Source organism: Drosophila pseudoobscura, chromosome X (genome assembly GCF_009870125.1).
Source record: "Drosophila pseudoobscura strain MV-25-SWS-2005 chromosome X, UCI_Dpse_MV25, whole genome shotgun sequence".
NCBI lineage: Eukaryota > Metazoa > Arthropoda > Insecta > Diptera > Drosophilidae > Drosophila > Drosophila pseudoobscura.
In genome coordinates, this window is record NC_046683.1 from 39,935,292 (window position 1) to 39,944,910 (window position 9,619).

Below are 9,619 nucleotides of genomic sequence, written 5' to 3' on the forward strand. Positions count from 1 at the left end.
CCACACGCAAAGGCAGCAGCAACAGCTCTCCGAAAACATTAAATTGAGCGATGATTAAAAAGGCGATAGAAAACGGTAATCGATAAATAGATAAATTATTAGTCGATAAATCAATCAAAATAACATCCACTGCGGTGTTGCATGCCACGTTGCAGAACACTGGTTAAAATGAAGTTTGGAATTCTGTCTTTTGGAGGAGGACACACCACAAACGCGAAATACTATAGCAATAGTTTCTAAGGTCTATCGACAGGCATTAAGCGATGGGAACTCACTTGAAATCGATGATTACAGAAGAATTCTTCCACTGCAGAGTATTGTGTGGCATTCGCAGCACTGTTATCGATCAATGATGCTATCGATAAGTCGATAAGTTACTAATTAATCCAGTCAGAAAGTGAAACAGAAGGCTGTATGACAAACAGCAGTGAAATCAAAGTAAAACAAATTGAACGGAAAGACAATCTTCAATAGTACACTCTCCCGGTCTTTTCTGGAGGTCCTTCCCCCGTTTCTGGGGTAGCACAGAGTGTATCACATCTTCGGTAACGAGGTAAACAAATTTCATGCTGCACATCCGGTGCATGCAAGTCTTCCCAATCCGCATGCTGCAAGCCCCAGAAGCAATAGCCGCTGCCCCACGCTACTGTAGTCCGTGGCAGAAGTGCATGCTTATGCTTTATGCAGAGGAGTGATACAATTTTTAGCAGCTGGGGGCAAGGCTAAGATCAATGGCATGCAGATAAATTAGGTGGCACCCGGCATCCATCCACAGTTCGGGGCCTTGGAGGCTGCTGATCCCAGAAGATCCACCAGGATGAGGATTAATCGGGGACCCAATAAGGGGTTTCTCCTCTCATTCAGACAGAACCCACACAAGAGAGAGCGATTCAAATCCGCGATTTAATATTTCACACAAAACTCAATAATCGATAATAATCCGATCTACATTATCGATTATAGATATACACTACTGGTCAAAATAATATGTACACACATACATAGGTATCGTGCCAGTTTTTTATAAAATAGATGGAAGTTTTTCGAAGGTATGGATGCCAAATATTTAAATTAAAAAAAATTAATGTGGGAAACCGTCTTTATTCAATTCTATTCTGCAATTTTTGCTGGATGGGCATTTTTGGTCTGGTTCTATTTATAAATTTTAAAGGACTTGATAAGGCTTTTGTCACGCCTTGCTGGTTTTGATTGATTTCTTGCATATGTAAGTGCAAGGGTTAGAACTCTTTGGATAGGCCTAACTGCCGAAGAGAAGAAGATTTCCAGGAATCTTCAAAAAGAAAGGAAAAGTCTTGGGGAAATTGCGAAAAGTCTTGGACGCTCGTGCCTCTAAATCAAACGTGATTACTGTACATATCACTGAATTTTCTAGAAATTCTAAAGAAAACACGAATTAATCGATGCATATCCAATCTATTCATCGACTTTTCGATTAAAATGTAATCGATAATCAATATATATCGAATCTATTAAAGATATTTAATGGAATTAAGAAAAAAAAACACTTAATAATCGAATCCCATCGATTAATATTTTACAAACGAATTTTAAAATCATTACATGGCATAATCGATACGTTTTTGATCCTTGTACTGATTATTCCGGGATATATTGTTGATAGACATATTATTGCCATTCGCATCGATCACATATCCCAAGGAACCCCACAATTATCGTTAATATTAATTTAACATTTGATACATGGAAAACACTCAATAGCCGATAAGTCGACCAACTATATATAAGAAATTGATCAATATATGTATATTTTTTTACCCGATACTCAAAATAGGTATTGGGGTATATTAGATTTGTGGTGAAAGTGGATGTGTGTAACGTCCAGAAGCAATCGTTTCCGACCCTATAAAGTATATATATTCTTGATCAGCATCAATAGCCGAGTCGATTGAGCCATGTCTGTCTGTCCGTCCGTCCGTCTGTCCGTCTGTCCGTCCCCTTCAGCGCGTAATGCTCAAAGACTATAAGAGCTAGAGCAACGATGTTTTGGATCCAGACTTCTGTGATATGTCACTGCTACAAAAATATTTCAAAACTTTGCCCCGCCCACTTCCGCTCCCACAAAGGGCGAAAATCTGTGGCATCCACAATATTGCAGATTTGAGAAAACTAAAAACGCAGAATCATAGATAACGACCATATCTATCCGGTTGCTGAATTTGGATCAGATCAGGTCATTTTTATAGCCAAAAGGAACAAACCAATTTGCACTGGCTACGCAGCGCCCGATGTCACGCTCAGACTGATTTTCTGTCTCTCTCGCACACACTCTTTGTCGGGTCGCTTAATATTAGCGCCATCTGCCGGAGGAGAGCCATACTGACTTAGTATCGGGTATAACTGTAGAGTTGCGGTGTCCGCAGCAACTCACAACGTTCCCCCTCGTTTTATCCATATAAATGGTTTAATCATTAATCGATTTGATTCCTCCATTATTAAAGTCCCGATCAAAGGAAAGACAGATCTTTATATCGATCGAAAATTGTATTCTGCATTGTAACAATGAAACACGGAACAAGACCGATTGAATTTATCTTTTTATTGGTTAATAAACAAACTTTATTCCACGAATAATCATTTCTTTTCATCGACTAATCCCGGCTAATCGCTGGGAAAGGTGGCACCCCAATTGACCCATTGACAGACACCGAACGCCCCTCCCCGGGTTGAAAATGTGTTGATTTTGCGGATACAACCAGACCGAAACTGAAACCGAAACCGAAACCGTTTTGCCCTATCCATTCCTATCCGCCACTTCCCCCTCTCCAATCTGCCTCCAATTACGCGACTCTGCAACAGACGGACGCGTCAGACGAATGCCAATTCATTTTGCGGATATGACACGAATCCATTCATTCAACAATCTATCCATCCATTCAACCATTTACCCAAAACTTTTTTTCGAGTGAAATGCGAGAAGGGGGCTCCATTCGGAGAGAGTGCGAGGGAGGGGGAGGGAGGGAGGAGCTCATTAACGACAGCTGCCGTACGATATATATGTATATCGAATATCATGCGAATATCATAATCATAATCCAATTATTTGAGCCCTTTCGGGAGGGAGGAACGAGGGAATCAAATCAAAAATACATCACAAATTGTTTGTTTTTTTTCTGCGGGCTATTTTAATTAGTGGATGGGATCATATTATAAGAGAGAGAGAGAGAGAGGGAGAGGGATCCCAGAAGATACCCCCAAGGGCTGGGCCGCACACGATTTGCACACAGTTTCGCCTCCTGCTTCTGCACTCTGCGGCAAACAATTGAGATATCATTCAATCATTCATTCAAATGCAAATCGAAATTAAAATTGAAAGGAGAATCGAAATTAAACAAAGGTAATATTAATAGGTCTTTCTCTCCGTCGACGGGTCTCGTATTTTGCAATTAGCCGAGACAGAAGTTTAATTAAACAAAAGAAATTGCAGCGCCTCTTTGCGATGAATAATCGATTTCATTGGGTGGCAATCGGTTTTCGAATGGACGGATTCTCTTTGAAATCAGGGCTGCAATCGGACTTCCAGTCGATGTTTCTAATCAGAAACAGGAGTAACGGAAGCTGAAGCAGGATTCGTCACAGCAGGCGGTAGAACAGGAAAGGAATATGCATCGCAATAAAAAAAGACTAAAAACCAAACGAAAGGAAAATAAACACACAAAAAAAGCCAAATTCCACAGACAGAAAAAAACAAATTTGTGAAACCGTTATTATCATGTCTTGTCGTGGCCATCCCATCCACTCCGTCTCCCTCTTCGCACTTCTTCCTCTTCACACTCTTCGATTATGAAATAAACATTTTGTAGCTGCATCTCCCTCCCTCTCCCTCTCCCTCTCCGAGTCAATATCTTCCCTCTCTGGCTGGCCCTTTCTTTTTTTAATAAGAAATATGTATGTACATCGTTTTACCATTTAGTTTTTACCTGTCTCCCTCTCTCTCACACTCTCTCCCTGCCTTTCCGTCTCTCTTTTTCATTAATCCAATTTGTTTTCGCTGTTTGAGCATGGGGGGTGCAAGAGGCAGGTGCTAATTCAATTAGCGGATTATCGATATGCGCTCTCTGTCTATCGATTGCGCGACTCTGTCTATCGCCGGAGCCCCTTACAACCACAGCATCGTCCCCTCTCTGTCGCACCAACTGCTTTACAAGAAATTAGAGCGTCGGGGCCAGGCAGAGAGCGGTGGACGGGCAGAATTCCAGCAAACGGCAGAGCAGCCCTTATACCCATCGAGAGCGAAAGGGTAGGCAGCGATGCAACGGCGGGGAATGCAGCGCAGCGACAGCGAGAGAGAAAACAATATCAAGAATGGAGATCCTCTGCCGCCGTCGCTGTTTTTAGTTGAACTGCGTTTCTGTCGCACTCTCTTGATTCTCGCAGAAAACACAGTGACGGGGGGAAAGGGGATCGGGATCAGTGGAGCATTTGGCCATACCGCTACGCCTGCGCACAACAGAGAGAGCAACAGGATGCTCCGTTTCGCACTCACCTTCTGCTGATGCTGCTGTTCTGCTCCGCTGTTCTGCGTCTAACAAAACGCGCGAGAGAGAGAGAGAGTGTGCTACCAGCTCCGGCGCTGAGAGGATCAGGGCACTCTGCTGGCTGCGGCGTCGCGTCGCTGCCTTATGCGTGCGCTTGCTTTTTTTTCTTTTCGCTTCTTCTTCTGTTGCTGCTGATCCTCTGCCCTGCTCTCCTCTCGTGGATGCTGCTTCTGTTATTGAATCCGGTTTTCGGATATTTCTTTCCACTTGTTATATTTTTTTCTTTCTCTACAACTCCTTTTCCTTTTCTCCTCAAGAGAAAAAAAAACACTGAACTAGTAAAAAAAATGCACTTGGAATTTGTTTAGAAAAAAAGAAAACACACACCGACGCACACAGGCACGGCACACACACACACACGCAAAGAGGCAAAAACACCTACGCAAAGACGCGGCTCGGCAGGAAAAAACAAAACACGTGAACGCCGCCAAAAAGAAGGAAACATAGGACGCTGACGCCGACGATGGTCCTGCTCTCCGGTCTCTCTGTCCTGCTCTGTTTAAATGTTTAAACAATTGAACAATTCATGTATTTACCACGGGGCCCGAAAAAGCGCGGAAGATGGGACGCGACGAATCAAAAATACGTAAAACGGGCAAACGGCAGGCGGCAAACGACGCGCGTGGACCCAACCGATTTAAGCATTTGTACTAACTATTTGTGGGCGGCAAGGCCGTTCTTTCAAGCCAAATGTTGCTGCTCGTTTGAAATGTTGCTCGGCAGCAAACCTGTGTTGCTGGGGAAAAAGAGGGGTATGGACAACAGGCCAACCGGGCCAGCGAATTTAACGCATGCAACGTAAAATACACCTCAATGCTTAACATACTGTGATTGCTTACAGGGCTTGTAAACAATCACTTGTTGATCTAACACGGTGAGGTGAGGTGCGTGTTGTGTTTGAAATGTTGCTGGGCCATTTTTGCCTGTTGTCCATACCTTTCCATGGCCCGGCGGTTCGAGTTCGCTTAGCCTGTTTGATCAAACGTAATGTTGCAGAAAATCCAGACTCATGTTCTTAAGGCACCCGACTTCGGCCGACTTCGGGTTGGAAGACAACCAACGATGTTACCGGCAAATCCGCTGCGCCAAACATGTTCGAGCACGGAAATGGCTTCCTGGCTTGCTGTATTTGTATGGGAGTTGGCTGTAAAATAGCGGAAGTTCTGCTAATTATATGATATGCTAAGTGTCTTTAAGAGTGTTTTGTCTTTTGAAGAAGGATTTCCCAATATGATGCCAGTCGTTGTCTTAATATGGTGTATGTTATTATTTTTCCACCAATACACTTTTGATTTTCTACTTTTACTTTAAGGACTGCAATCATGAACCAACTTTAAGCAATTAAGATCAATTCAAACAACTGGAAATAGTTATTTTATGCAGCTTTTGCTGAAACACAGTGTTCTTTTATAATTTTCCACTTGACTGTATAGCCCTCTCACTCTCACTGCATGCTTTTATATAGAGATGGGAAAAATCATAACTTAATTTAACTTATTTTGGCTACGACCGTGATTTTTAAAGGAGTGGCTAAAGATTATTTTGTATTCTTATACTTTATACTTCTGTTTTCGTAGAATAATTGTGGCGTACTAACTCTTCTAGCTTTTTTTCTCAAGCACAGCCAATGTTCGTGCCAGCACTGTTCCTGACCCGTTCAAGTCGTTCGCTGTTGCTCGGCCGGTTCGATGCTGACGAGCACGCCTGCGCGCCTGTCAAGCCGGGGCGCAACAGTTTGACAATGTTGCACCTCGAGCATGTCTGATGATGTTGAGTTAACATTTGGTTGCGCAGCGTCTAATCAATTACTGTCTCTCTCTACCTCACTCGCCTCATCGCCTCATCATGCTCTCTTTCTTGCGCTCTCCTCTGTCCGATCAGCTCTCAGCTCGAAAACTGTTCGATCGCGGACAACAGGTGTTGCGAGCGGGAGGCTCGAGTTGGGGTGCGAGTGCGTTTGAAGCAAGCATTTGCATGCGTTCAATGTCGGCCCAGCCCCCCTCCCCCCACACGCTAACACACTATCTGCCGCTGCCCATGACTTTCAGTGTTTCTTATGGGAGAGAGGAGTCGGTGTTGTCGGGGGGGTTAATTAAGCGGCTTCTCATTTGCGTGCACTGCAAAGCAATTGCCAGTCTAGTGGCAGGGAGGGGACAGCGAGGCCAGCTGACCTTGAACATCGACGTGCTGGCCCCTGCCGACCCCCCGCTCAATGTCAAGCCGTGCTTCAAGTGGTTCGGAGAGACGCATGGGGGACAGCGAATTGCATGAAAAGGGTATGCACGAACCGCGGGGAGGTGGCGGGACCCCTTACGTTTTTCCAACAACGAATAACTCCTCAGTTTTTAAGTTATGTCGACTTAAAATTGCCTATGGTCTTTTTTTCGGAATGGAAATATTATTTCTTAGAATCATTCAAATCATTCAAGTTTATTGTATATCTGTACAATATATAAATGAGTTTTATAGGGTGTCATAGTGTCGCAGTACGTATGCCGCAACTCCGATCTTCCAGCTGCTCTTCCGCCTTACACTTTTCCCACTTATCTGCTCTGTTTTCTTTTCAAGCTCTTTCTTTCTGTGTGTGTCCTGCATCCTTATCGGAACTTTCCCAGCCCCTGGATTGACGGCTATAATTACTTTAATGATGATTTCAGCTTCAGTTGACTCGTGGCTATCAGGGGGGGAGGAGAGTAAAGAAAGACTGAAGGGAATGCCGTGAGAGAGCCTTATGGGTGGCGTGGGTGGCAGAGTGTCAGGGCCTTTGTTTGTGGGCGCTTAAAATGCAATTATGCCCTGAAAACTTTTCACGGGGTTTTCCCGCCCCAAAGGACATCGTTGAACGGGGTGCGAGGGCTGCTAGGGGGTAAGTCTGCGGGGGATTGGTGTCTGGCTGGAAAAATGAATTTGATTCGAATAAAGCCATGTGAAAAAGTATTCCGACTATGGGATACCCTCTAAATGAAGTCTTTTCTGTTGGTTCAATGGTCACATCTTAATGATTCTTAATACTTCAGTATATTAAGGGCGATGCTATATTTGTTTCGAATTGCATTGCTCCAGCATTAATCGATCGCTTATACCCTTATTTTTTGCCTGCAGCTAGTTGCAGCATCCATTGGCGGCCCTGCAACGCATTCAATTGAAAATATTATTGCAAATTAACCCATTAATGGCTGCCCCTATGGAAGGAATGGAGAGCAAGGAGCAGGAAAACGAGGACACCTGAAAGACAGCAGCTCTCTCTCGGGGTTCCATGGTATAATCACCAGAAGGAAGGGAGCAGGAACCTACCAGCACGTGTCTACAGTGTATTGGAAATCACGTCAACACTTATGCCAGAGTTCAATCCTTTCGAGCCGTGGGAATCTTTTCCACTCATCCATACTCACTTTTATGTCCGCGAGAACACGTCTTGAAAGGCTCTGGTGAGCAGCGAACACTTCATGAGGCGCGAGGTCGGGGGTTGTAAGACGCAAGATTTATTTATTTTGATATACAAAATATACATACATATGTACATTGTTCAAAAAAGATATTTTTGAATTTATGTTGGAAAATATTATTGAATTAAATTAGGAACTGGAATACTGCCAATAAGGATTTCGTTCATACGGGAAGGCGTATTTGTATTTCTTTAAAAGAGCTCCTAATAGCTTCCACATGACGCAGAGCTGAAAATGTATTATTTTGACGGCAACTTATTTTTGGTAATTGTTAATTAAATTTACATAGTTATAATAAATATATAAATTATATGTATATGTACTTACATTTTTTATCAAAATTAAATTTACAACTTTTGTAATTGGAATTTTATAACTTTCGATGATTTTAATTTGCTATGAATTACTACAAAAAATTACATACATGTCGTGTGCACTACGCGAGTTATTCTGATAAGAGTTGTGTTGCTAGCCAGTCCGGCTTATTTCTTCTTGTATTTTTTCTTGTATAGGTACAACAAATAGGCGTCGTTTGAGGCATCGTTTGTTACAAATCTATGGAATGACGGTTAAAGTGCAGCCTTTTGGCCAAACCACTTCAATGCCGTTACTCGAAATTCGAACGAATATTGAGCAGGGATACCATAAGCCTGAATGCCCTACCTCCACCTTGGCGCTAGGATTGCTTTATAAATAAGACCCTTATGGGACAGGCTAAGATCCAGAAGCCAGTACAGCTTCCTGGCCTTGCTGTCCAGACAATTTCAGATGATCTTTGTGTGGCTGGCAAATGTTAGTCGGGTATCCAACAGGACTCTTAGGTATCAATGCTCCCTGCGCTGTTCCAGAAGTTCGCCATGAAGGAAGACTCTAAGGCACGTTCCTCTTTTTAAAGAGTGTGTCACACTTCTCAGGGTTGATGGCCCAGTTTTCCAAGTACTTAAGGTTGCGCTGTAAGGATTCGATCTGATCCAGACTCGGCAATCTGCTAGAAATGGCCATTCTCAACGATTATGTGTTTCTGTGTTATTAGTCTCTGAGATCTAAGCGACAGACTGACAGACAGACATAGCTATGTATATCGAGTCGGCTTTAAATGCTGATCAAGAATATATATTCTTTATAGGGTCGGAAACGCATCCTTCTGGGTGTTACACACATCCACAACCATATACGTATATGTATGTATATTTCAAGGCTCTTTGAGTGCCGTTTATAAATACACGACGATAATATCTTTTTTACATTCGACGATGCTGGTTTGTATAAGTTAGCTGTAGCGTTTCACCCACTCTGAAAGGTGTCCTTCTAATGGGATTCCCTGCTTCGGAGTTTGGCACTTTGTTTTCCTAAAGCCAATATGATACATTTCCGGCAACTATCCGAACATCCCGCTTGTCTAATAAGCCGTACTCTTACAGTCCAAACGTGCAAAAAATACATTCAACTGATGCACAAATAAATTGCACTTTGCAATAGTCATATATATTACAACACAACTTCAACGATTGGAGCTTTGTGTCCATGGAAAATGGACAACAAAGATCCAAACAAAGTTCCCATTCAGATATGCACAGTAAGGAGGTTCCAATGTGA

General features: G+C 42.9%; 1 long non-coding RNA gene across 1 annotated transcript; it reads right to left on the minus strand.

Moving 5' to 3' along the window:
* Window positions 1-4,717: 4,717 nt before the first annotated feature.
* LOC117184423 (uncharacterized) lies at window positions 4,718-5,423 on the minus strand. Its single transcript, XR_004469751.1, has 2 exons — window positions 4,960-5,423; window positions 4,718-4,852 (listed from the first exon to the last, which is right to left on the minus strand). It is a non-coding gene; the product is annotated as an uncharacterized lncRNA (long non-coding RNA).
* Window positions 5,424-9,619: the final 4,196 nt, after the last annotated feature.